Source organism: Lepidochelys kempii, chromosome 6 (genome assembly GCF_965140265.1).
Source record: "Lepidochelys kempii isolate rLepKem1 chromosome 6, rLepKem1.hap2, whole genome shotgun sequence".
Lineage (NCBI taxonomy): Eukaryota > Metazoa > Chordata > Testudines > Cheloniidae > Lepidochelys > Lepidochelys kempii.
This window is the reverse complement of record NC_133261.1, coordinates 133,005,996-133,031,127: the sequence shown is the minus strand read 5'-3', so window position 1 is coordinate 133,031,127 and position 25,132 is coordinate 133,005,996. Positions and strand designations below refer to the sequence as shown.

The following is a 25,132-nucleotide window of genomic DNA, read 5'->3' as shown; positions in this document are numbered from 1 at the left end:
GCCCCTTTGATGGACATTCTACACAAAAAGGCACCACAAAAGGTGTACCCAGATGTGGGGGGGGCAGGCCTCCATAGCCCCCGTCCCCAATGTCCCACTGTCCATCATTTGCCCTCTCTTCTACCCCAGTTGGCAACACACGGGAGGTGGTTGGAACGAGCACCAGTCTCTCAGACAACCCTATATGTTTGACTTTATCAGCGTAGTCTCTCAAAATCTAGTGCCCCTTCATGGGTTTACCTCCTACCCGTCTTGCTGGAGTGTATTGCTTTGCTGACAGCCAGGACAGCTCCGGAGTGGGGGTCCCCGAGGCTCTCTCTTCCTCCATTGGACTGCTTCTGTTACCCTCCATCTCTACGCGGGGCAGCCTTCTTCCTGTTCACCGCCCCTTCCAGTGGTAAGTTTCTCCTTTTAAGTGACTCCTCCTCCAGGCTGAACAAGTCTTGCAGATGCGCCTTGCCATCACAACACAGGCCCCGGAGGGCTCAGTAGGGGCCTCCCACCCAGTGTGAGGGCGTGTCCCTTCCCAAGACACAGGTGGGGAAATAAAGAGAATCTTTGCAGTACCAGTACTATGTAGCCTGGACTTTCCTTGGGACTTCATCCTACAGACTGATGCCTGCACATGGGGGCAGGGGATATCCTCTCTCAGGAGTTTGAGGATGGGGAGCACCCCATATTATAGTTGAGCAGAAAGCTCCTGCCCATGAAAAACATCTATGCAGGGCTTGAAAAGGAGTGCCTGGTGATAAAGTGAGCCATCGAGATCCTGAGGTACTATTTATTCGGAGCAACCTTCACTCTCATCACCAACCATGCCCCGCTGTGGTGGCTGCATGGTAGGTGGGAAACGAACCCCAGATTGACAAGATGGTAGCTGTAGGGCCTGGGCATTGAGGCCTAAGAGGTAGAGTTGGGAGCCTGTAACTAGAGTCAGAGTCAGTCAGGTGCCAATTCAAAGGTCAGAGCCGGAGTCAGCACCAAAGGTAGGGCATAGAGCAGGGACCTGGAAAATTGACAAACTGACCCCAAAGTTACCAGTAAAAGACCCGCAGCCACACAACACACCTGTTTTTTTTTCTTTTTTTTTAACCAGCATGTTCTCCCCAGAGGGAGGGACACCATACCCGGAAGTACTGCAATACCAGGCTGATGCGTGGAGTGGACAGAGCAAGCTACTAATCCATCTCCCTGTTCCAAAAATCCATTTAATATAAAGTTCTCAGATAGAGAACATATCAGATATTAAACTGACAAGAGCAAGGCAGGAAAGCAGGAACTGGGAGCAGATGGGGGATCTCTGAAGAGGAGGGCAAGAGTCAGGAAAAGGCTGAGAGGCAGGAGTACAGAGACAGACAAGGCAGGGTCCATAGCAGCACCCAGGCAAACATCTAGCTGCTCAGACAACTTCCTGTGGGTCTGGACGTCTCACCTAATCAGGAGCGTCATAGGCGAGCCTCTTTGTGAGCTTGAATCATAGAATCATACAATATCAGGGTTGGAAGGGACCTCAGGAGGTATCTAGTCCAACCCCCTGCTCAAAGCAGGACCAATCCCCAATTAAATCATCCCAGCCACGGCTTTGTCAAGCCTGACCTTAAAAACTTCTAAGGAAGGAGATTCCACCACCTCCCTAGGTAACTCATTCCAGTGTTTCACCACCCTCCGAGTGAAAAAGTTTTTCCTAATATCCAACCTAAACCCCCCCACTGCAACTTGAGACCATTACTCCTCGTCCTGTCCTCTTCCACCACTGAGAATAGTTTAGAACCATCCTCTCTGGAACCACATTCCAGGTAGTTGAAAGCAGCTATCAAATCCCCCCTCATTCTTCTCTTCTGCAGACTGAACAATCCCAGTTCCCTCAGCCTCTCCTCATAAGTCATGTGTTCCAGTCCCCTAATAATTTTTGTTGCCCTCGGCTGGACTCTTTCCAATTTTTCCCCATCCTTCTTGTAGTGTGGGGCCCAAAACTGGACACAGTACTCCAGAGGAGGCCTCATCAATCTCAAATAGAGGGGAACAATCACGTCCCTCCATCTGCTGGCAATGCCCCTACTTATACATCCCAAAATGCCATTGGCCTTCTTGGCATCAAGGGCACACTGCTGACTCATATCCAGCTTCTCGTCCACTGTAACCCCTAGGTCCTTTTCTCCAGAACTGCTGCCGAGCCATTTGGTCCCTAGTCAGTAGCGGTGCATGGGATTCTTCCGTCCTAAGTGCAGGACTCTGCACTTCTCCTTGTTGAACCTCATCAGATTTCTTTTGGCCCAATCCTCCAATTTGACTAGGTCCCTCTGTATCCTATCCCTACCCTCCAGCGTTTCTACCTCTCCTCCCAGTTTAGTGTCATCTTCAAACTTGCTGAGGGTGCAATCCACACCATCCTCCAGATCATTTATAAAGATATTAAACAAAACCGGCCCCAGAACCGACTCTTGGGGCACTCCACTTGATACCGGCTGCCAACTAGACATGGAGCCATTGATCACTACCCATTGAGCCCGACAATCTAGCCAGCTTTCTATCCACCTTATAGTCCATTCATCCAGCCCATACTTCTTTAATTTGCTGGCAAGAATACTGTGGGAGACCATGTCAAAAGCTTTGCTAAAGTCAAAGAACAGCACGTCCACTGCTTTCCCCTCATCCACAGAACCAGTTATCTCGTCATAGAAGGCAATTAGATTAGTCAGGCATGACTTGCCCTCGGTGAATCCATGCTGACTGTTCCTGTTTCCTCTCGTCTAAGTGCTTCAGAATTGATACCTTGAGGACCTGCTCCATGATTTTTCCAGGGACTGAGGTGAGGCTGACTGGCCTGTAGTTCCCAGGATCCTCCTTCTTCCCTTTTTTAAAGATTGGCACTACATTAGCCTTTTTCCAGTCATCCGGGACTTCCCCTGATCGCCATGAGTTTTCAAAGATAATGGCCAATGGCTCTGCAATCACAGCCGCAAACTCCTTTAGCACTCTCGGATGCAACTCGTCCAGCCCCATGGACTTGTGCACATCCAGCTTTTCTAAATAGTCCTGAACCACTTCTTTCTCCACAGAGGGCTGGTCACTTTCTCCCCATGCTGTGCTGCCCAGTGCAGTAGTCTGGGAGCTGACTTTGTTCGTGAAGACAGTGGCAAAAAAAGCATTGAGTACATTAGCTTTTTCCACATCCTCTGTCACTAGGTTGCCTCCCTCATTCAGTAAGGGGCCCATACTTTCCTTGACTTTCTTCTTGTCGCTAACATACCTGAAGAAACCCTTCTTGTTACTTTTAACATCTCTTGCTAGCTGCAACTCCAGGTGTGATTTGGCCTTCCTGATATCACTCCTGCATGCCCGAGCAATATTTTTATACTCATCCCTGGTCATTTGTCCAATCTTCCACTTCTTGTAAGCCTCTTTTTTGTATTTAAGATCAGCAAGGATTTCACTGTTAAGCCAAGCTGGTCGCCTGCCATATTTACTATTCTTTCAACACATCGTGATGGTTTGTCCCTGTAACCTCAATAAGGATTCTTTAAAATACAGCCAGCTCTCCTGGACTCCTTCCCCCTCATGTTATTCTCCCAGGGGATCCTACCCATCAGTTCCCTGAGGGAGTCAAAGTCTGCTTTTCTGAAGTCCAGGGTCCGTATTCTGCTGCTCTCCTTTCTTCCTTGTGACAGGATCCTGAACTCGACCATCTCATGGTCACTGACTCCCAGGCTCCCATCCACTTTAGCTTCCCCTACTAATTCTTCCCAGTTTGTGAGCAGCAGGTCAAGAAGAGCTCTGCCCCTAGTTGGTTCCTCCAGCACTTGCACCAGGAAATTGTGCCCTACATTTTCCAAAAACTTCTTGGATTGTCTGTGCACCGCTGTATTGCTCTCCCAGCAGATATCAGGGTGATTGAAGTCTCCCATGAGAATCAGGGCCTGCGATCTAGTAACTTCTGCGAGTTGCCAGAAGAAAGCCTCGTCCACCTAAATGGTCTATGCTAGTGCGAGTTGCCTCGTTACTTCTGCAGTGTCTGGAAATTCTTCCCCTTTTCCCCGGTTTACCGAAGAAGCGTGTCTGTTTTTAGGTTCAGCTACGTTCAGTACTGACAGAGCCAGTTCAGATTGCCAGACTGGCTTGCAGGTGAAAGAGGCACATGAGCTCGATACAAATAGAGAAATAAGAACCTGACTCTCTTTTCAAGGTGATTTCACGGAACACCTTGGAGCAACGCAATTGAGCTCCCCTTTGCCTCCCCTCATGCTGCCTGTGAGTTGCTCTTTTAAAAATACTCCACACACCCCCCGGAGGTAAGTAGCGCGCTGCACCATTCATGGCTGTGTGACACCAACTGCCGGGCTCAGATTACGCTTATACATTGCAGTGCTAATGAAATGGAACAATAGGACAGACATCTCTTTAAAACCTAGCCTCCCTTTCCATGCCTGGAATTAACGGCAGGGAAGGTTGAAGCCATTTTGATGTCAAGGTATCTGACACATGGGCACAGACAGGTACTTAGACAGTGGCACGAATTGAACCTGTGGCTGAAAAGGGCAGCACAGCCAAAAAACCAGGCCAGTAGCCTGCAGGCATTTGAGATATACTGTCCTGTTTGAGAGACTTTTACATGCCAGGAGAGTGCTCTTCCCTCCCCCACCTTCTGCTTGGGACCTCTGCTGTAGATTCCCATGAACTAAACTTGCTAATCTCAAGCACTGCTTTAAGGAGTGTATCTATCTACTACTGCAGGGCAAATGCGCTGCCTCTTTGTTTTATGGCTTCTCTTTCTGTTGAGCAGACAATATTCAGTGCACAAAACCCCTTCCCGGCACGCAGAAATCCAGCATTCGCTTTTGGTAACATTGCTGCTTGCACGGCCGGAGTAGAAGTTAAATCTTGGTTTTGTAGTGCAGCCGGCTTTAAATCTTGGCCTTTATCCGCTGTATTAGCTGAGTAACCTTTAAAAAGACCAGAATTGCTGAGCAACGCTGGAGCAGAGATTTCCATTCTGAACAACCTTGTAAACTTATCAGCCTATTATGGAGTCAGAGTTTCCGGTCAAATCCAGATCAACCCTCACTGAAGCAAACGCCTGAGAACTGAGGGGTGTAAAGCAAATGCCAAGAAAGCACCAGCCGTTATGGAAATCCTTGCCCTGCTCAAGTTTGCTGTAAAAAGAATGTTTCCTCAATTTGAATCTAAGTACCAGAAAATCAAGAAAAAACATGCCTACTTCTGTGCTGAAGAGTTATCAAGATGGTTCCTCTTTAGAGGTTAATTTTAAGTTATTATGCTGAAATGTTCATATTATGCAAACAACAGCTGAAGGAAACCCTGAGCTCATGAAAGGGTACATGTTTTGAATGCCGGTTCTAATTCTTAAAAGATACTGGTGGTGAACAGTTGGCTAAAGAGGTGCTGTAGCAGGGAAGGTTTTGTGGAACATTGAGGTCTCTGTTATGGAGGCAGGGGGGCTGAATACTTCTGATGGCCTCCATTTCAGTAGAAGACACAGGTACCAATCTCCTGGGTGATAGATTAGCTAGGATAGCTGGGAGGACTTCACGCTAACCATGAAGAGGGAGTATAATAACAGGGCAGTCATGGTTTAGAGACCCAGATATGAAAACCAGCCCCAAGGCATCATACATTTGACAAATCCAAGCACTATGTGGCATGGAAGGACCACATTTTTAATTGTCTATACACCAATGCTAGGATCCTATGAAATAAACAAGAGGATTTGGAGATGCTCAGATATGAGAAGATTTATGGTATGGTTGGTATTACTGAAATTAGGTGGAATGGGTCTAATGACTGGAATGTTAAAATCAATGGTTACAACTTATTCTGCAAGGACAGGATGGGAAAAGAGGGAAGGGATGGCAATCTACTTGGTACAAAGTCATAGACAATTGAGACTCACAGGACCTCAAATGCTTTTAGATTAAAGTTCTAACTGGTAAAAAAGATGTGGGGTGTTGGTGAGCATCTCTTACACCCCACCTAATGTCACTAAGGAAAAGTTCATCCTGTTTACCAAACTTCTGTCTGTAACATGGAGGAAGAAAAACTATCATGGGTGATTTAATCTCATGTGGCCAGTAACATAACAGAATTCCTAACAATAAAAGATAACTTCTTAACACAGAGTTCTGCAGCCCATATGAGCTAACTCACTTCCAATGGACAGAAGAAGAATTAATTGCTGACCTCAAAGTTAGCAGTTGCCTAGGTACCAGTGGTCAAGATCCGGTTACCTTTACCGTATGCACACAAAATATGGCACCAACCAGCAATATGTATATTTGGAACTTTAAAATGGTCAATTTTTAAAGCTTCAAGCAATTGTTAGCATAACTGACAAGGAACATACATTTAAAATGGAAAGTATTAATTAAACTGGGAGTTGTTCAAGGACATTCTACTGGATGTTCCAGAAGCCATGATTCCACAGACATGAAAAACAAGTTAAGCTGGGGAAGAAGCCATCCTGTTGAAAAGGATTTGAGGAAGCATGATAAAAATATAATATTAATAAATAATAATAATAATAATAATAATATAGAAAAGTTTGAAAGAAGGGAAGTACGTGGAAATGAAAATAAGTTACAAGTTAAAAAAATGTAGGCTACTGATAAGGGAAGCCAGAGTAATCAATGAAATATCAATGGACAATAGCGATAAAAGTCTTAAGGAGTTCAATTTATGCAGTTCATCACAGAGAATGCTGAGAGGTGACTTGATTACTATGTATAGGTACTTACACATGGAAGAAATATCTGAGAGCAGTGGGCTTTTCAACCTTGCTGAAAAAGGCATAACATGATTCAGTGCCTGGAAGCTGAAGTTACCACCATAACTTGAAGTCTTTAAAATGAGATTAGATACCTTTTTTAAAAATATCCTTTAATCCAGCTTTAGGGAGAAATTCTGCCATCTGTGTTTGTGGGGGTGGGGGGGGGGCAATGGGGAATGGAGGAGTCAGCTACATCCTCATTGCTGTCCCTTCTAGAATCTGTGAATCCGTCAGTCAACTGTTCATTGATTTCCTTCCCGTGCCATCAGGAGAACAGGGCTGCCATCAATATGCTCATGACGCTTGTAGCTCTGCACTAAGAATAATGACTACTGTCAAACCTGATGCTTCAAGGCTTCAACAGATCACCTGCAGGGGTTAGGAAGGAATTATTTTTCCCTGATGCACAACTGACTAAACGTATTCTGGGAATTATCAGGGATGGCCACAGCAGAAGACAAAACACTGGATTGGGGGGTGCGGGGAGGGACAGTGCTCGGAGATGGCACAGAGAATCCTCTTTCTTAGATAACTGGGTGGTGTGTTTTGCTCACATGTTTAGGGACAAACTGATCACCAGATCTGGGGTCAGGAAGGGATTTTCCACCAGGTCAGATGGGCAGGGACCGTGAGGTATAGGGGAAGCTTTGCCTCCCCTCTGCATAGAATCATAGAATATCAGGGTTGGAAGGGACCTCAGGAGGTCATCTAGTCCAACCCCCTGCTCAAAGCAGGACCAATCCCCAATTAAATCATCCCAGCCAGGGCTTTGTCAAGCCTGACCTTAAAAACTTCTAAAGAAGGAGATTCTACCACCTCCCTAGGTAACGCAGTTTGGGGTATGGGTTGCCTTCTGGGATCATCTGGGCGTGGCAGAGGCCTCAGGCATTGGCGACTCAGTGTCTCCTGCTTCCTGCCTGGGGCACACAGTTTAGTTTCCTAAGGACCAAAATGTTTTGGTCTGAATTAAATTTTACCTTCAATTCAGGGTTATCTGGCTGGCATTTAATGACCTGTGATATGCAGTAGGTCCAACTATATGATATAATGTTCCCTTCCAGCCTTAAAATCTGTGAAACTAAAAAAAAAAAAAGGAAATATAATACCGACAATCAGAAAATATAAACCATGCAAAAACCCTACGAATAAAAATTGGTGTTGCCTTGCATTGTCTCATTGTTTATGATTTGTTCGCAGTAACATATAGGGAAACGAAAAGGGCTACAGCAACCATCTCTAGGGCTGGAAACTGCAGCCTTACCGATGATGAGCAGGACACGGAACACAATGGAATACATTTCAGCATTAACGGGGGAGAGACAGTCACCAACGTGCTCCTGCCGGGCAGGAGCGTATAGCTAAGTGTCTCATGTACCTGATCAGGATGCAGCGAAACACAAGTGTCTTTTGACATTCCCATCACCTGCCCGCATCCCTTCCTTTCCTTATTCTCAAGAGCACTCAGTAAGAAGCTGGTTGTAGTAGCACTTGAGAATTACTTCCGCTTGGTGTGACCTACAGCTAGCTCTCAGCCTGTATTGCGTGCCCATGCGAACCTCCACTCACGCGGGCAAGGATATGCAAAAAGCCTGCGCTCCATACTGCATACCACACAAGAGCTCTCTTAACTCCTCTTACGTTGACAGAGTTACACTGGGGATAAAGCTGAGCACCTGGAGGCGTGCTACTTGGCTGTAAAAACAGGTCTGCATGATAGACTGGGCAGCAGGGGCATTGGATGTATATGCTTGATAGGTAACCAGTATATCCACTGTTATTACTTAATTTACCAATTAAAGAGGCACATGGACAAGATTGATATGTGGAATACACAGCCAGACCAGTTTGAATAGGATACAGGACCACAGAAATCAATGGAGTTACACCCATTTTCACGACATCTGAATCTGGCCTGATTATCTGGAGGTCTTAAAGCCTCAAGGCAAAAGCCATGTTTAGTTGCTACAACACTCATGGGGACTACTGAAGAAGTCTAACAGGTTATCAGTCCTTTGCGTGTAGGCCAAGTCTCTGTGTCCAACTCAGTCATGAGACAAACTCAATTCAGGCCAGTGAGTCCACAAAAGAAAACTCCCAAGAAATGTACAGTAGCTTAACTCAAATGCTATTTACTAATAATCAGGATTTTCCTTCAGAGCTCATTTGCAATAGAATATCTAACCTCCGGGTTCAAGGTCTGGACTGGGCAGCTCTCCAGGAACAATTCCCTTCCCTTTGGGGCACCTGCCATTGGCCACTGTCAGAGGACAGGGTACTGGGCTTGATGGACCTTTGGTCTGACCCAGTCTGGACGTATGGACATCCTTATGTTCCTTAATTAGAAATATTAATATTAATCAAACCTGCAACACTGAGCAGGAGAAACATTGGGGAATAATGATAAGACATTTGACCAGATTGGATGCATAGGAAGACTAGTAGATGTCGCAGTTAATCAAATCCATATCGATAGAGGGCAAGTCTAAAAAACGTCTGCTAGGCAGGAGTGGCAGTGGGAGTCGATATGAATAACTTTAAAGAGTCACAGCATGGTCAAAAATCAAAGTGTGGTCAAACAGTCAACGTTAAGAGTGTGCAATGTGGAATATGATGGATGAGGATAAATGAAAGACAGACCTCCAGTTCTGTAAAGAAAAGAAGGGAGTTGTCAGTGGTTACTTCAATGCCAGGACAAAACTGAAAATGAGTGCAGTCCATGGGAACATAACAGGGCATACGGAACAGTGTAAATACAAAGCATCTGGTAAAGTATTGTATGTAATTAAAAATTTGTAAGTGACTTTAACCATATGAAGGAAACGAAGAAGAAATGGATAGCAATGAATTAAAGCAAAAATAGTACTTACTGGAAATGCGTGAGGGACAGTGAAATTGAGAAAGGAACATGCATATTTATTCACACAAGGTAAAGCTCACTTACAAAGGAGCTAGGGCTGAAAGTGTGCGGCACTGGAGATAAGCTAGCAACCCACCTCCTGTATCACACGGTCTTTACTGAAAGGAGCGCAATTTACCAAAATCCAAATGTTGCCAAGCCTGGATGGTTCGGCTCCTCGTGGAGTGCTCTGGAGGTGGTAAATGGTAACGGATCCACATGACTTGCACTGCTCCCTGCTGGCCAGGGGTAGGTCAGAACTAGAGCTGGTTGTCTAAATGAAGTGTTACCAGTATGTGCTTCCTGTCAAAATTGACATGGTTTGCAGAGGCATATTGGTTTCAGTGACATTTTTGTGTGTGAGAGAGACATTCTCCCACACCACAGTTGGCTGGTGATGCTGAGCAGGGACTTGAACTGCCCTCTCCCTCCCTGTAAGCCAGTACGTGCCCCCCCTTCCCCACATGCAGGTTTTGATTCAAAAACGGACATTTCAACACAACTTAATTTTTGCAGAAACGTTGGGAAGCGTTTGGTTTCAAGCCAGCGTGGCACAAACCCACATTTCAGAATCTCAGAAGTCGACAGGAAACAGAATTGTCATCTTCCAGTCAGCTCTAGCAGCATCTCTCCTCCCTTCCTCTCTGACCCCCCAGAACTCTCTGGAGGGAGGGCATATGTTACTCCAAACACCCAAGCAAATCTGTAGGACATGACTGAGTATCCAGACACTGAAAATCCAATTGTGGGGTTCACTTTCATGCACCTTTCCCATCTGCACTCTGGGAAGTATTCATACAGTTCACCACTGCTGCAGTGATTTCTGTTCAGAACAGTTGATTGAAACAAGAGTACGAATATTATTTATGTTGCAGTAGCATGTTGGGACCCCAGTTGTAGACCAAGACCCCATTGTGCTAGGCACTGTAGAAACACAGAATAAACAGTCAGCCCCAGCCCTGAGGAGCAGATCCAAAATCTTTCTTTAGAAATAAAAATAACCTGCAGGTATTATTCTATCATGGTTAATACTCCAGCTGTTCTCCGAATATGCACTCTAGAAGTACTGGAAGGCACAGTCACTGTCCCGAAGAGCTAGAGTTAAAATAACGACAAGGGGTGTGGAGAAAAGAATTCTCCAATCAAAGGGATAATGAAAAACTAACAATGTCTTGATAGTTTGACTCCCCTCACTAGTAATTTACCCTCCTCACCCTTCAAAATAACCATTGCTGGTTGGCTATTTTCTTGTGTGCACCACAGTAGAGGAAGGCTTTGAATGCCCAGAAGACTTACTTACAAGCTCAAGCAGCAGAGAAAATAGACAGTGTGGTGTGTCTCTTCTTCGTTCCTTGCCAAGAAGCTCAAGGCTTGAGCCAAAGCCCACTGAAGTCTATGGAAAGGCTCCCATTGACTCCAATGGGCTTTGAATTAGACCCTAAAATACAAGTGAATTTAGGGAATTTAACTAACCTGACACCAGAAAGAAGTACAGAGGAACCATTAACTGGATTGTGTTTAAAACTGAATCATATGGTATTGGTTGCAATTTAAGAGGGGGAATGGAAACCTTGAGACTGTCTTTGTGCTCAGAAACACAATTTAAGCTGAGTGAGGTCATAATGGGAAGTGAGGAAGGAGTACCACTGGGTCAGTGTCAAGAAAGGTTCACATAATGCCAAAGAAAAGGGACACACACACTCGGAAGTGAGATAGCTAATCAGTCTCACAACACCTAACTATGAACTCTGCAATGCAACAGAGCATTGGGACAACACCCAATGCTGGAATTTTCTTCCCCTTTCTTATTCCTTCTATATAGAACAGATAGAAAAATTGAAGTTTCCTTCTTGTTAGAAATTCCAATATTTCAATGTTTTCTTTTTACCCCAAATTGGAACAAAAAGTTAAAATACCTAAATTTATCATGCGACAAAAACTTCATCTGAAAAATTCCACTTGAGAAATGTTGAAACAGTTCATTTCAGGTTGATGTTAACCTCTGCATACCCAGTGCCGCATGGGAGTTGTAGTTGGGATGCCTCATGCCCCCATTATCCCCAATGGGCCTGGTTACCCAGCCACACCACATATCCCATAATGCATCGCAGTCTCCACCAGTCGGTGTGCAATTGGCGTCCCTGGAAATGTAGTCTAGCCCGGTAGACTGGCCTAGCGGGGATAATGGAGGCATGAACCACTGAATCACAGCTCCCGTGAGACAATTCTGCAGCTCATGCAGACTCATGCTGAACCATCCCAAAACAAGATGTTTCATTGCAATTCTCCTCAAAAGAAAAATTTTAAAATGGAGAAAAAAATCAACAAATTTACTGCCAAAAAAAGCAGTTTTGCTGAAGCCATGGTTCTTTTGTTGAAAAAAAAATCAGTCGGCAATTCCAAGCTAGCTGAACTTCTCTTCCTGTGTGTATATGAGGACACTGCCGGGCAATAATAGCTATATTGTCTACTGTCACTATTGTGACCAGTCTCTCAAGATAAACATCATGATGCAATTATGCTCACAACGAATCTTTCACCAGGTCCCAGATAAATCACCTTTTGAAACACCTCTGCTGTAAAATGTTTCACATTCGGCCCCAAGCTACTGCGATGCTAAATAAAGCCCTGCAGAGACAGGTATTTGAATAATCCTATCAATCCTGCACTGTAACACGTAACATCCGCATGGAATTTCCATACAGAATGGGGATGTTTTACTTTGAGGATCCAGCTAGTGACTGCTGAAGGGAATATATTACATTATTAGGCAAATTAATGTTGCCAATGAATCAAATTCATTATGCTGAGCTCACCACGTGAGCCATGTGTCTGAAGATGAATCACTTAAGAAAACAGTGGTCATGTTTGCTACTTAGCAAGGGCCCAATCCTGCATTACTTGCATACCCTAAATTCCTACTAAAACCAACAGGATTTTGTAACATGGATAAAAGAGACGTTAGCCCTAACCCCCTGATGCAGTGCACTTGAGATATAGGCCCAGATCACTGACGGTAGCTCAGAGTGCACAGCACAGCTCAGAGGAGGAGAGCAGGCATGCACAGGTGATTCTAAATCCCAGGATATTTGGGATCCCCCAGATATTAAGGTGCTGTAACATATAACAGCAAAAAGAGGTCAATCGTGTGGCCAGAATTACCGGAGCTCTGATATCTCCCATATTTCCCAGCCATGCCCCCTTTACTCACAGGCAATGACTGTGTCATTTGCCAAGGGGTGCCCGCACCCCACGCCCTCCCCCAAGACTCCACCCCCACCCCACCTCTTTCCACTCCCGCCCCTTTCCACCCCCTCCCCACCTCTTCCTGCCCTCTTCCCCAAGTGACTCCTGCACACAGCTGAACAGCTGATTGCGGTGGGTGGGCGGCACTGGGGAGAGGGGGAGCTGATCTGTGGGGCTGCCAGTGGGTGCTGAGCACCCACTATTCTTTTTCCTACAGGTGCTCCAGCCGGAGCATCCGTGGAGTCTGTGGCTATGCCTGCACTTGCCGCTGGGAACAAAGGTAACTTAGGGGTAGCTGACCAACTCTGCACCACCTGCCCCTTGGGTGATCCTCCCATGACTGTCTACATCAACTCTAAGCTAGATTTGCCCAGGAGGTACAGAATATAGCAAGCACAGCTCAGCCGTGTGCCTGGACCATAGATCTGAGCCTCTGTGAATCACAAATTTAAGGCACTTGCTATGATCACATCCTGGATTTAGAAATTCATTACTTGATACTTTGATGTTAGTGATCATCAACGTTTTAAAGAAGCCTGTGATGGGGTACACAAACTGAACAACAAGGGGTTAAGGAGTTGCTTTGGGCTCAGCCAGCCCCGCCCCTCCACACCTGTAGCAAATGCATCACTAGCCGGAAGAGTTAAAGGCAGGGAGCAGCTCATTTGGGGCAGACCAGGGAGGAGAGCAGACCTGCAACCAGCAGCTCCACGGGGACGAGCGGAGGGAAGGCAGAATCTCTCCCTACACAACTGCCCCAGGTCCCTCCCTGAAGGAAGACAGGGCCTGCTGCAGAGACAGCCTGAGAGGGAAGCACTCCCTCTCCGAGGAGGTCTGGCCTGGATCGATTCCCTTTAGTTTCGTTTGGACTACCCCGGCGGGGGAAAGCCTTGGACTGAGCTGCCCGGGAGGCTGGGCCATACCCCGGGAGGAGACAGCTGCTGCCTGAAAGGGAAGAACGACCTCCCTACACACCGCCACCAGCAGGTGCCTTGTGGTGAGCAGACACCCCGCATGCTGCCTTACCCAGGCGGAGACCTTGGGACAGTCCAGGCAGGGGGTAGGAAGTGGCCCAGGGAGGGCCGCCTTATGCCTCCCTGGCAGTCAGAGCACTGGTAGCCCTCAGAGGGCCCTGGGTCAGAGCCCAGTGGAGTGAGAGGGCCCAGGCTCTCCTACCAACAACCCTCCCTGCATGTCACCGGCCTAAGCCCTAACCACTGGGCCGCGCTCCCCTACCAACCACCCCTGCACGAGGGCCGTCACAAAGCCATAGGGCTATTCTCGGGTGACTCGTGTTTTACAGTCATATTTAGCATAAACCAAGTTAATTGTATTTCTCCTAACAAATGCGTAACGATGCCCAGGCTAAGTCAAATGCAGTTTAACAGTACAGCTGACTAATGAAATTCTCAGCTTGGCTTGTAACCTTTGTCACACGTTTCTCACAGATCAGGGAGCAATAAAGCTGTACAGTCAGTTCTCAAACAAAGCAGATCTCTATTTCCTCTTGTAATCTTTATTGCAATTATATTTTAAACGTGACCTTTCACTCTTTTCTTAATCTGGAACATGCACTCTTCATGATTCTGCACTTCCTTCATTTCTCCAACCTCTGGGAATGGTGTTTGGACTTCTCTCATTATGCCAAATAGGTGGCAGAATGTATAAAAAATTCCCCCACAGCCCTAACTGCACCAAAGGCCTGGACGGTCAAATGCTTTGAGATTTAAATACAACATTCCAACACTATATCCTACTCCGGGGAGCAGTCTACTGTATTTTGAATATATGGAATACAAGCTTTAATTTATCTGTAGAATCAAAGCATTCTAAATTCGAAACTGAGATTTTAATACACTAACTGTGTTAAATATTTGTATGCTTATTTTTCAAACTCTTATGAATGTCTATGCTTATCATATGAGAAAGATTATTAGCAGTTATCTCAGTGTGCAACACAGAAAACTACATAAGTGTGTTGTGGCTAAAATCGAACGGCTATAAACTAGTTTGAAGATTCCTCAACTATATTTGTGATGATGATGAAGTCTCAGTTCAATGTATTAACACAATACACAGGGTGCTGCCTATAAAATGTATAAAAGATATGACAGTTAAATAATATATTCAATTATCAGGTCATAAATAATAGCAAATGTTACTTTCACCTTACAAGCCGTTATTATTCATTACAGGAAATCTCATACTAGAATTTTACTTTCACTTTAGTGCCCTCTTGTGGACATAAATCTTCATGCATGTCTGTTCTCTTTCAGACTTGCTCGTGTATATTTAAAATACACTTGTATTATGATCTCCATTATTTTTATGCTCAAGCACGAACAGTGCATTATTTAATTGTATTAGCTACAGTAATTGCATAGGCATTGGCAGTGGCAATGCCTATGGCACAGAGGGAAACTATGCAAAAATTATATTAATTTATTTGCAAATCAATATTTCTGGAAATTGACTTATCAGCCTGTGAGTGTCCATCTCCCTCTGCCCTCCAGCCCCTGTAATCAAAATAAATATCTTTCCATGAGCAGTAGGTGGCAATCACACTTCCTCTGCTTTCTGCACCCCACCCCAGGAAGATGACAGCTGTCCAGCGCATGGCCACTTCAACTAAACCAAGGCTCAGTTACTAAGGTAACCAGGTGCACGCAGAAAGGAGCAGCAGTGTTTATCCACTTTTTCACGTGCAGGCTGCCAGATCAACGCAGCAAAATGGCCTGTCTGCAAAGACACTGATATTTATGAAGAGTCTATAGAAACCTTAAAAAGAAAAGGAGGACTTGTGGCATGTTAGAGACTAACACATTTATTTGAGCATAAGCTTTCATGAGCTACAGCTCACTTCATCGGATGCATTCAGTGGAAAATACAGTGGGGAGATTTATATGCACAGAGAACATGAAACAATGGGTGTTACCATACACACCGTAAGGAGAGTGATCAGGTAAGGTGAGCTATTACCAGCAGGAGAGCGGGGGGAAAAAACCTTGTAAAGTGATAATCAAGGTGGGCCATTTTCAGCAGTTGACAAGAACATCTGAGGAACAGCAGGGGTGGGAGGGGGAGGAATAAACATGGGGAAATAGTTTTACTTTGTGTAATTACCCATCCACTCCCAGTTTTTATTCAAGCCTAAGTTAATTGTATCCAGTCTGCAAATTAATTCCAATTCAGCAGTCTCTCCTTGGAGTCTGTTTTTGAAGTTTTTTTGTTGAAGAATTGCCACTTTTAGGTCTGTAATTGAGTGACTAAAGAGACTGACGTGTTCTCCGACTGATTTTTGAATGTTACAATTCTTGATGTCTGATTTGTGTCCATTTATTCTTTTACGTAGAGACTGTCCAGTTTGGCCAATGTACATGGCAGAGGGGCATTGCTGGCACAGATCACATTGGTTGATGTGCAGGTGAATGAGCCTCTGATAGTGTGGCTGATGTGATTAGGCCCTGTGATGGTGTCCCCTGAATAGATATGCGGACACAGTTGGCAACGGGCTTTATTGCAAGGCTATAGGTTCCTGGGTTAGAGTTTTTGTTGTGTGGTGTATGGTTGCTGGTGAGTATTTGCTTCAGGTTGGGGAGCTGTCTGTAAGCAAGGACTGCCCTGTCTCCCAAGATCTGTGAAAGTGATGGGTCATCCTTCAGGATAGGTTGTAGATCCTTGATGATGCGTTGGAGAGGTTTTAGTTGGGGGCTGAAGGTGGTGGCCAGTGGCGTTCTGTTATTTTCTTTATTGGGCCTGTCCTGTAGTAGGTAACTTTTGGGTACTCTTCTGGTTCTATCAATCTGTTTCTTCACTTCAGCAGGTGGGTATTGTAGTTGTAAGAACGCTTGATAGAGATCTTGTAGGTGTTTGTCTCTGTCTGAGGGGTTGGAGCAAATGCGGTTGTATCGCAGAGCTTGGCTGTAGACGATGAGTGGTGGTCAGGGTGAAAGCTGGAGGCATGTAGGTAGGCATAGCGGTCAGTAGGTTTCCGGTATAGGGTGGTGTTTATGTGACCATCACTTATTAGCACTGTAGTGTACAGGAAGCGGATCTCTTGTGTAGACTGGTCCAGGCTGAGGTTGATGGTGGGATGGAAGTTGTTGAAATCGTGGTGGAATTCCTCAAGGGCTTCTTTTCCATGGGTCCAGATGATGAAGATGTCATCAATATAGCGCAAGTAGAGTAGGGGCGTTAGGGGACGAGAGCCGAGGAAGCGTTGTTCTAAGTCAGCCATAAAAATGTTGGCATACTGTGGGGCCATGTGGGTACCCATAGCAGTGCCGCTGATCTGAAGGTATACATTGTCCCCAAATGTGAAATAGTTATGGGTGAGGACAAAATCACAAAGTTCAGCCACCAGGTTTGCCGTGACATTATCGGGGATAGTGTTCCTGACGGCTTGTAGTCCATCTTTGTGTGGAATGTTGGTGTAGAGGGCTTCTACCTCCATAGTGGCCAGGATGGTGTTATCAAGAAGATCACCGATGGATTGTAGTTTCCTCAGAAAGTCAGTGGTGTCTCGAAGGTAGCTGGGAGTGCTGGTAGCATAGGACCTGAGGAGGGAGTCTACATAGCCAGACAATCCTGCTGTCAGGGTGCCAATTCCTGAGATGATGGGGCGTCCAGGATTTCCAGGTTTATGGATCTTGGGTAGTAGATAGAATATCCCAGGTCAGGGTTCCAGGGGTGTGTCAGTGCGGATTTGTTCTTGTGCTTTTTCAGGGAGTTTCTTGAGCAAATGCTGTAGTTTCTTTTGGTAATCCTCAGTAGGATCAGAGGGTAATGGCTTGTAGAAAGTGGTGTTGGAGGGCTGCCTAGCAGCCTCTTGTTCATATTCCAACCTATTCATGGTGATGACAGCACCTTCTTTGTCAGCCTTTTTGATTATGATGTCAGAGTTGTTTCTGAGGCTGTGGATGGCATTGTGTTCTGCACGGCTGAGGTTATGGGGCAAGTGATGCTGTTTTTCTACAATTTCATCCCATGCACATCGGTGGAAGCACTCTATGTAGAAGTCCAGTCTGTTGATTCGACCTTCAGGAGGAGTCCACCCAGAATCCTTCTTTTTGTAGTCTTGGTAGGAAGGTCTCTGTGGGTTAGTATGTTGTTCAGAGGTGTGTTGGAAATATTCGTTGAGTCGGAGACATCGAAAATAGGATTCTAGGTCACCACAGAACTGTATCATGTTTGTGGGGGTGGAAGAGCAGAAGGAGAGGCCCCAAGAAACCTTTTCAGCTGTGGTTTATCAACATACTTTTCTGCCTGTTGAAGCCACATCAACCTTAGACCAGGATGGATTCTCCTTTGTTGGAAGTTACAGATAATTTTTCTCTCCATCCCCCCCCAACCCCGGCCATTAAATTAATGCATGACAGTTTTTGCTCCTTACTGGGTAATTGCCAAGCCATGAGAACTGAAGCTGTTCTCCCTGGTCTTCTGACACAGGGGCCCAGTAATGTGGTCAGACTCAGGAGAGCTCCCCACCCACAAGATGGAGGAACAAAGTTTTCAATGAGAAATGGTTTTGCAAAGGAGACAAACTGAATTTTAGTTTTCTTTCCATGATGTTGTTTGTTTAATTTTACAATTGAAATGAATCAAAATCCAAATGTTGAGAAAAAAGAAGAGAATGAGGGGAAGCCCAGTCCCCTCCCAAAAATCAAACACTGAAATGAAAGTCCAGTTTAATCAAAATATTGCACAAAATAATAAAGTGTGAAATATTTTTTTCAGAAAATACTCACCATTTTTGATGAGCCTTCATGCCAATGCCCAGCTAAGCAAGACCTACACCACTCAGGTCTCGTGGTTATTCATCTCAGGAGGGAAATGCACCCAAGCCTGCTAGCCTAGAACAAATCCATTATGGGATGTGCTAGCTGAACATCTGATATGAGTAGAGCTGATCAGACAATGGGGGGAGGGGGTGAATCATGAACAACTTCAATGGCATTTTTATTCCCTAGGTTTTGAAAAGGAACAATTTTCCATCACTCTAAATTTTTCACTGCAAATGTTTGAACAGTTTTCAGTTCTCTTCCCCCTCCCACCTCCTTTTGCCACTGAAAATGGAAAGGGAAAAGTGGAAGGTAAAACAAACAAAATTAGCTTCTTGGTTTCCCGTTTGACAAAACCTGCAACTAACACGCTCCAAAAAGAAAAGGGAAATTTCCACGTTCTGGGGTGAAATTTTCCAATATTTTTTTTTTAAAATTAATCAGTATTTTTCATTAAAAACCCTTTGACCAGCCCTAATTATAAGAAGAAAATGTGGATAGGCCTGTTTAACAACTGTAACAGAACTAAAGTATTCTTTTGTGACATCGCATAATGTTAAGCTGACACAGTCAAATGTCACCGCTTAGACCAACACAAAGGAAAAAGCAGCATTAATGTGTAAGTTATCATGGAATTCCATACTATTTTTATACCTGAAGTGTTGTGCATGTAACATTCAACTCATACAATGACTGAAATGTCAGTGCACTTGGGAGATAAGTGCATCCACATTTCAAAGAGGCCTTGCCCAGTGTTTTCCACGTTCACCACCAGACTATTTCTAAGGGATCAAGACCAAAGAGGGCAGGGTGAGGCCCTGGTGCCTGGTTAAAGTAGCATTCTCCATTCAAAAGAGAGCCAAAGGACATGGAAAGAACCAACTTGTCTTGGGAGCCAGAGCAGAGCATATGAGTGTTAGTACCTGGGGGCCCAGCACCAGGGTAATAGTGGCCAATGCACTGAGGATCAGGAAAACTCTCTTTAACACCAGAGACATTTAAGAACACCCCTTCTGGCGTGGCTGTGGCCTAGCAGACCCATGGGTATTAGGTTCTTGCACATGATTTGAATGCATTAGTTTGGAGCCAAATGTAACTTGGACACAGAAAGGAATATGCTACCACAGTGATGGTGGCAATTATGCTTGAAAATCAGGATGCCAGGGATGTTCAGCTGGAGAGGAGCATGTGTGAGATGATGACATCACTGCTACTGTTGCACAAAATGACAGAAGAACATTTTTCATTTCATTTTCATTCTATCACGCCGCATCCAGAAATATAGCTTTAATAGTGAGATAGAATTGAAGCCACTGTTTAGGGGCACCTATTGTATGGTATGGATACAGGTATATTCTGTATAATCAGCTGTATAGTGACACACACAACTCACACAATATAATATTAAAATACCCAGTAAAATAAGTAATGCAGCTAGAAACAATGACATGCTGTGCAATTCAGCACCCTGGACAGCATCAATTCAGCCATCACCTGCTGTTTATTTAACCAGTCTAATTAAAGTATCTTCTAAAATTAATCATATAGGACTTGGATCAAATTCTGAAAAAATGAGACCCCAGATCCATGTGCACAAAACTACTCATAGATCTTAAGGCCAGAAGAGACCATTATGATCCTCTAGTCTGACCTGTCTAGCACAAGCCAGAGAATTTCACACATCTATACATTTTTTAGCAATTCTTTTTATTTCAGATAATTCCCAAGCATTTAAGGTATAAACAAATCTTTTTATATGAATTCCTTAATCTCAAATGTATATAATGCAATAAAAAATCTTAGAATGCATAATTTAATACCCTTTTGAGATCATCTAATCAATACATAGAAGTGCCTATTTTCTTACTCAAACACTTAACTTTAATTTAACCCCCCCATATGTGTATTTGTTATTTTGTGTATTTTATGTATTTTTTCTTCAAATATTCACAGACTCTGTACATGTTAGAGAAGCTTCTACATACTAGCAATGCTGCTTTCAGACATTTCGGAAAATAACCAGCTGAACATAACTCTATCCTTTTTCATATAATGGTGTCCAAAATTTAATGGGTCACTGGAAAAATATGACTTAATCCAAACCCCAGGTATAGTTTTGAGTCCACAGTGGTATATCAAGGTGTGATCCCTCTGCTTTGGGTTAAAAGGAATGTCAGGTTCCAAGCAGGGATAAGCTACTTGCAAACATGAGGCACCTATGTCATAAATATAAAGGGAAGGGTAACCGCCTTTCTGTATACAGTGCTATAAAATCCCTCCTGGCCAGAGGCAAAATCCTTTCACATGTAAAGGGTTAAGAAGCTAAGGTAACCCTGCTGGCACCTGACCCAAAATGGCCAATGAGGGGACAAGATACTTTCAAATATGGAGGCGGGGGAACAAAGGGTTTGGTCTGTCTGTGTGATGCTTTTGCTGGGAACAGATCAGGAATGCAGCCTTACAACTCCTGTAAAGTTAGTAAGTAATCTAGCTAGAAAATGTGTTAAGATTTTCTTTTGTTTAATGGCTTGTAAAATAAGCTGTGCTGGAGGGAATGTATATTCCTGTTTTTGTGTATTTTTCTAACTTAAGGTTTGGTCTAGAGGGATTCTCTATGTTTTGAATCTGATCACCCTGTAAAGTATTTAGCATCCTGATTTTACAGAGGTGATTCTTTTATCTTTTCTTTCAATAAAATTCTTCTTTTAAGAACCTAATTGATTTTTCTTTGTTCTTAAGATCTGTGTGGGTCTGTGTTCACCTGCACCAATTAGTGAGGATTATTATCAAGCTTTCCCCAGGAAAGGGGGTGTAGGGCTTGGGGGGGATATTTTGTGGGAATAGGATGCCAAGTGTTCCTTTCCCTAATTCTTTGTCTAAATCACTTGGTGGTGGCAGCATACTATTCAAGGACAAGGTGGAATTTGTGCCTTGGGGAATTTTTTAACCTAAGCTTTTAAGAATAAGCTTAGGGGGTCTTTCATGCAGGTCCCCACATCTGTACCCCAGAGTTCAGAGTGGGGAAAGAACCTTGACAACCTACTAATGTGATTCTCCAAGGGGTGCTTTGACTTCATGACCATTTCTGGGTGCAATGAAGGGTGTTGATTAGCTCCTATAATGCCCTATATTGTTTGAGTCCAGGGTACCTAAGAGACCACTTGTAACCGTATACACATCATGACAGATGTAATAAGATTTACTAACTGTTCCCATCACCCAGTGACAAATGGCAGCAGTATTCATTGGTTGTAGTGAACTCCTCTGCAACCAACAGTTTTCAACAGATACACACAGAAAGATCACAGTATCCCAGACATCTCTTTCCATCATAGACGTTGATAACTTAATTCTCATGGATGCTGCTGATGACCAGATGCAGCTCCGACATTACTGTCTATTTTCAACTCTTTAGCCTTTTGCCATCTTTTATTGACAGAAAAGCATAAAGATATTTTAAATGTCTCCACTCATATTGACTAAAGCTTCAAACTGAGTTATTCCAAAGCTGAAAGCAGTTCAGAGAACATATAAAATTCATTCAGATGTATTGCTGGCTTGTCCATTAAAAGGGAGCTGAAAAGGTAGAAGTATTACACTCCAAGTATATTCTTCTCCAGTACGATATGTGCTGAATCCAGCAGCCAACCTTGAGGCCTGATCGCAGAAGATGCTTCTGATCAGCACAAAGGAACTTTCACCAGGTTCCAGCCTGCACCAACACAGGTCATTTCTGGGCCCCTGTCCTGCAATCAGAACTCCTAGTCCAAAGCCGTACACCTCTACCAAACCCCACTGGGCAGATACACAGTTGGAACCCTACACCTATTTCAAGCCCCACTGACACTATATGAAGGCACTGAGGTATTTAGTAGTAAATCCAATTGCAAGATCAGAACTTTGGCTCTCTAATCCTCTCCAATACCGTCTGGGATAAGGAAGCTATGGGAAAACCTGAACCAAATGAAGGCCCCAATCCTGCAAAGACCTGTCTAACTCTATGCACTCTGAATACTTCCACTTAAGTCAATGGAAGTCAATGGAACTACTTGTGAAAGGTGAAGCACCCGATGCAGACCTCCCCGGGATCAGACTTACATTGGTAAATGTAGCCGAGGTTTAATTTTATTTCTCTTTAGAGTTTCAAAAACTTGTGAGATTACAATCAAATCAGGAAAATACAAATTAAAGTCTCCCTTGTTATGCTGGGACAACACCCATTTTTAGAGGCAAACTGGTTTTTAAAAAGCAATTTGTTAAACAAAAGTAGAACCAAGCTAGGATTTGATGTTAAGGTATTGCTGTGACTATTAGCCAGCCACGACGCAATGTTTCCAAATGCGGTTTCATTAATTCAGAGTTTAAAGGTATGTGAGTCAGCTAAAATAATAATTTAAATACAACCTAACACAGAACTATTGAATTCAAAGATATCAGTACACTTTATGCACATTAACTCAATGGGCAGGATCTGATCTCACATCTATAGATGCCAGGACTCATTCCCTTGAGATCAGTGGAGTTACAGCCATTTACATGACATTAGAATCAGTGCCACGTAGCAGCACAAGTTGTCACTCAAATATTGGAAGCCGCTATTCTCTTGCCTAGCTGCCACCGACTCATATCTAGAAAACATCACAGCTGACTGTTATGGGCACTCAATGACTCCTTGTCCCACTGTGTTGCCTGCTCCACTCCTATGACCACAGATCAGAACATCCACACTCTGGATATGTTACAATAATTTCCTCACCTAGACCTCTGTCCGGTCTCTCCAAATACTGTAAGTTTCATTTTCATTATTGAATTTTGCTCCTTTCTAAATGTAAAGCTTCGGGACTTCCAGGCTCTATAGTGATTTGGGTATTTTTATTTCAGGATTTAACTTTTCATCTATACGCTAGCCGCAGTATTATCTGAACATGTGTTATCCCTTCTCTTCTCCCTCTGTATATAGGAAACACGTAACAGTGTGACATTAACATACAACTTTGAGCAACATGAATTTGGGATTACTTCTGAGTCAGGGCTGCATTTACACATGACAGGCTAAACCACCATCAAATCTGGCTGTTCCAAACAAGTATCAGTTAAACCTTATTTTAAAGAAAATCCTCATTGAAAAGTCCTAGAGAACGTAAAAAATGACAAGTGTGCTGTATGTGTTTGGATGATTGTGTAGATTTCCTTGCTACAGTATTAGAGACGATGGTTAGAGACGGGGCTAAAATTCTTACGGAGTATTTCCCAGAGCACCCTGCCCCCCACCCTTGCCCAACATACTATAAAAATTCCAGGAGGGTTGAAAATATTTCCCAGAGCTCTGCTCTGGACAGCTCTGGCTGAATTTAAGCCCTGGTTAAAAAGACCTGTAGAAAGTATCTCCTTCCTTATTCAAGTCTATAGGGCTTCAGGGTAAAGTTAGAGAACGGTTAGAGACCTATAGAATCCTAGTGGTTCGTAGTGTTAGGGGCCCAATGCAGCAGTCCATCTCTGTTCAGCAGGACACTAAAACAAATACTTAAATGTTCTCTTGAGCTGGGCGTCTAAATTCGTTAGTACTTCTCACCGAGGCCCTGTTCTCGCTCCCATTGAACTCAACAGCAAAACTCAGTGGTGCAATGTCAGACCCTAAGAGAGTCACCTTTATAAATGCTCGAGAGAGATTTTATATTTTCTGTCTCTGCCTATGAAGTCCCAGGCTCCCTTCAGTCCTGTGATTCCAACTGGCCAGGCCTTAAATGAAGGGAAAATATATGAGTCATGCATTTGGAAACCTCTGAAGAGAACCTATCACAGCTTCCCCATGCATAACAGTATCACCACATTCAGGACCGATATCGTGGGGGAAGTAAGTGCCTTATTCCATTGCAAAGGAAATTCACTAGCCCAAGTTCTTCACCTCAGTAAAGTGAGATCTGGGAGTGAAATTCCATTTTTGAATGAAATAAGGAAACTTTGTTGTAGCCACGGACTGGACCCAGGGATTTTGTGTCCATATGGGCCCTGCTCCTGCACCCACTTAAATACATGTGTAACTTTACTCATGGAGGTAAGTTTACACACATGCTTACAGGCCTGTTGGACTGGGACCTTAGTTTCCTCCTCAGCCATCACGATCACTCCCAAGACACTAAGAAATAGGGTTTGGTAAAGACCTATTTGGTCACCTAGTTTCTGTCCCGGCAAGCCAGGATTTCTCCCGAGTGCCTCGTCGCTTTGGCTTTTACATATCGAGGTAACAGCACTCCCACCACTTTCCCTGGGAGACATTTGCCCATAAATCTTTTAGGAAGCTGGTCCTGCCAATTAGTCCAAGGTTGCCTTCCTTTTGTTGCCTCGTGCTCTTCGTTCCAGTGTAAATAATTCATCTCCCTGCCTGGTGTTTAAAACCTTCAAATCTAATTTGCCCTGCCTTTATTCCTG

General features: G+C 44.2%; 1 pseudogene; it reads right to left on the bottom strand.

Moving 5' to 3' along the window:
• Window positions 1-1,111: 1,111 nt before the first annotated feature.
• Window positions 1,112-1,280, bottom strand: LOC140913969 (U2 spliceosomal RNA; annotated as a pseudogene).
• Between the last annotated feature and the right edge of the window lie 23,852 nt (window positions 1,281-25,132).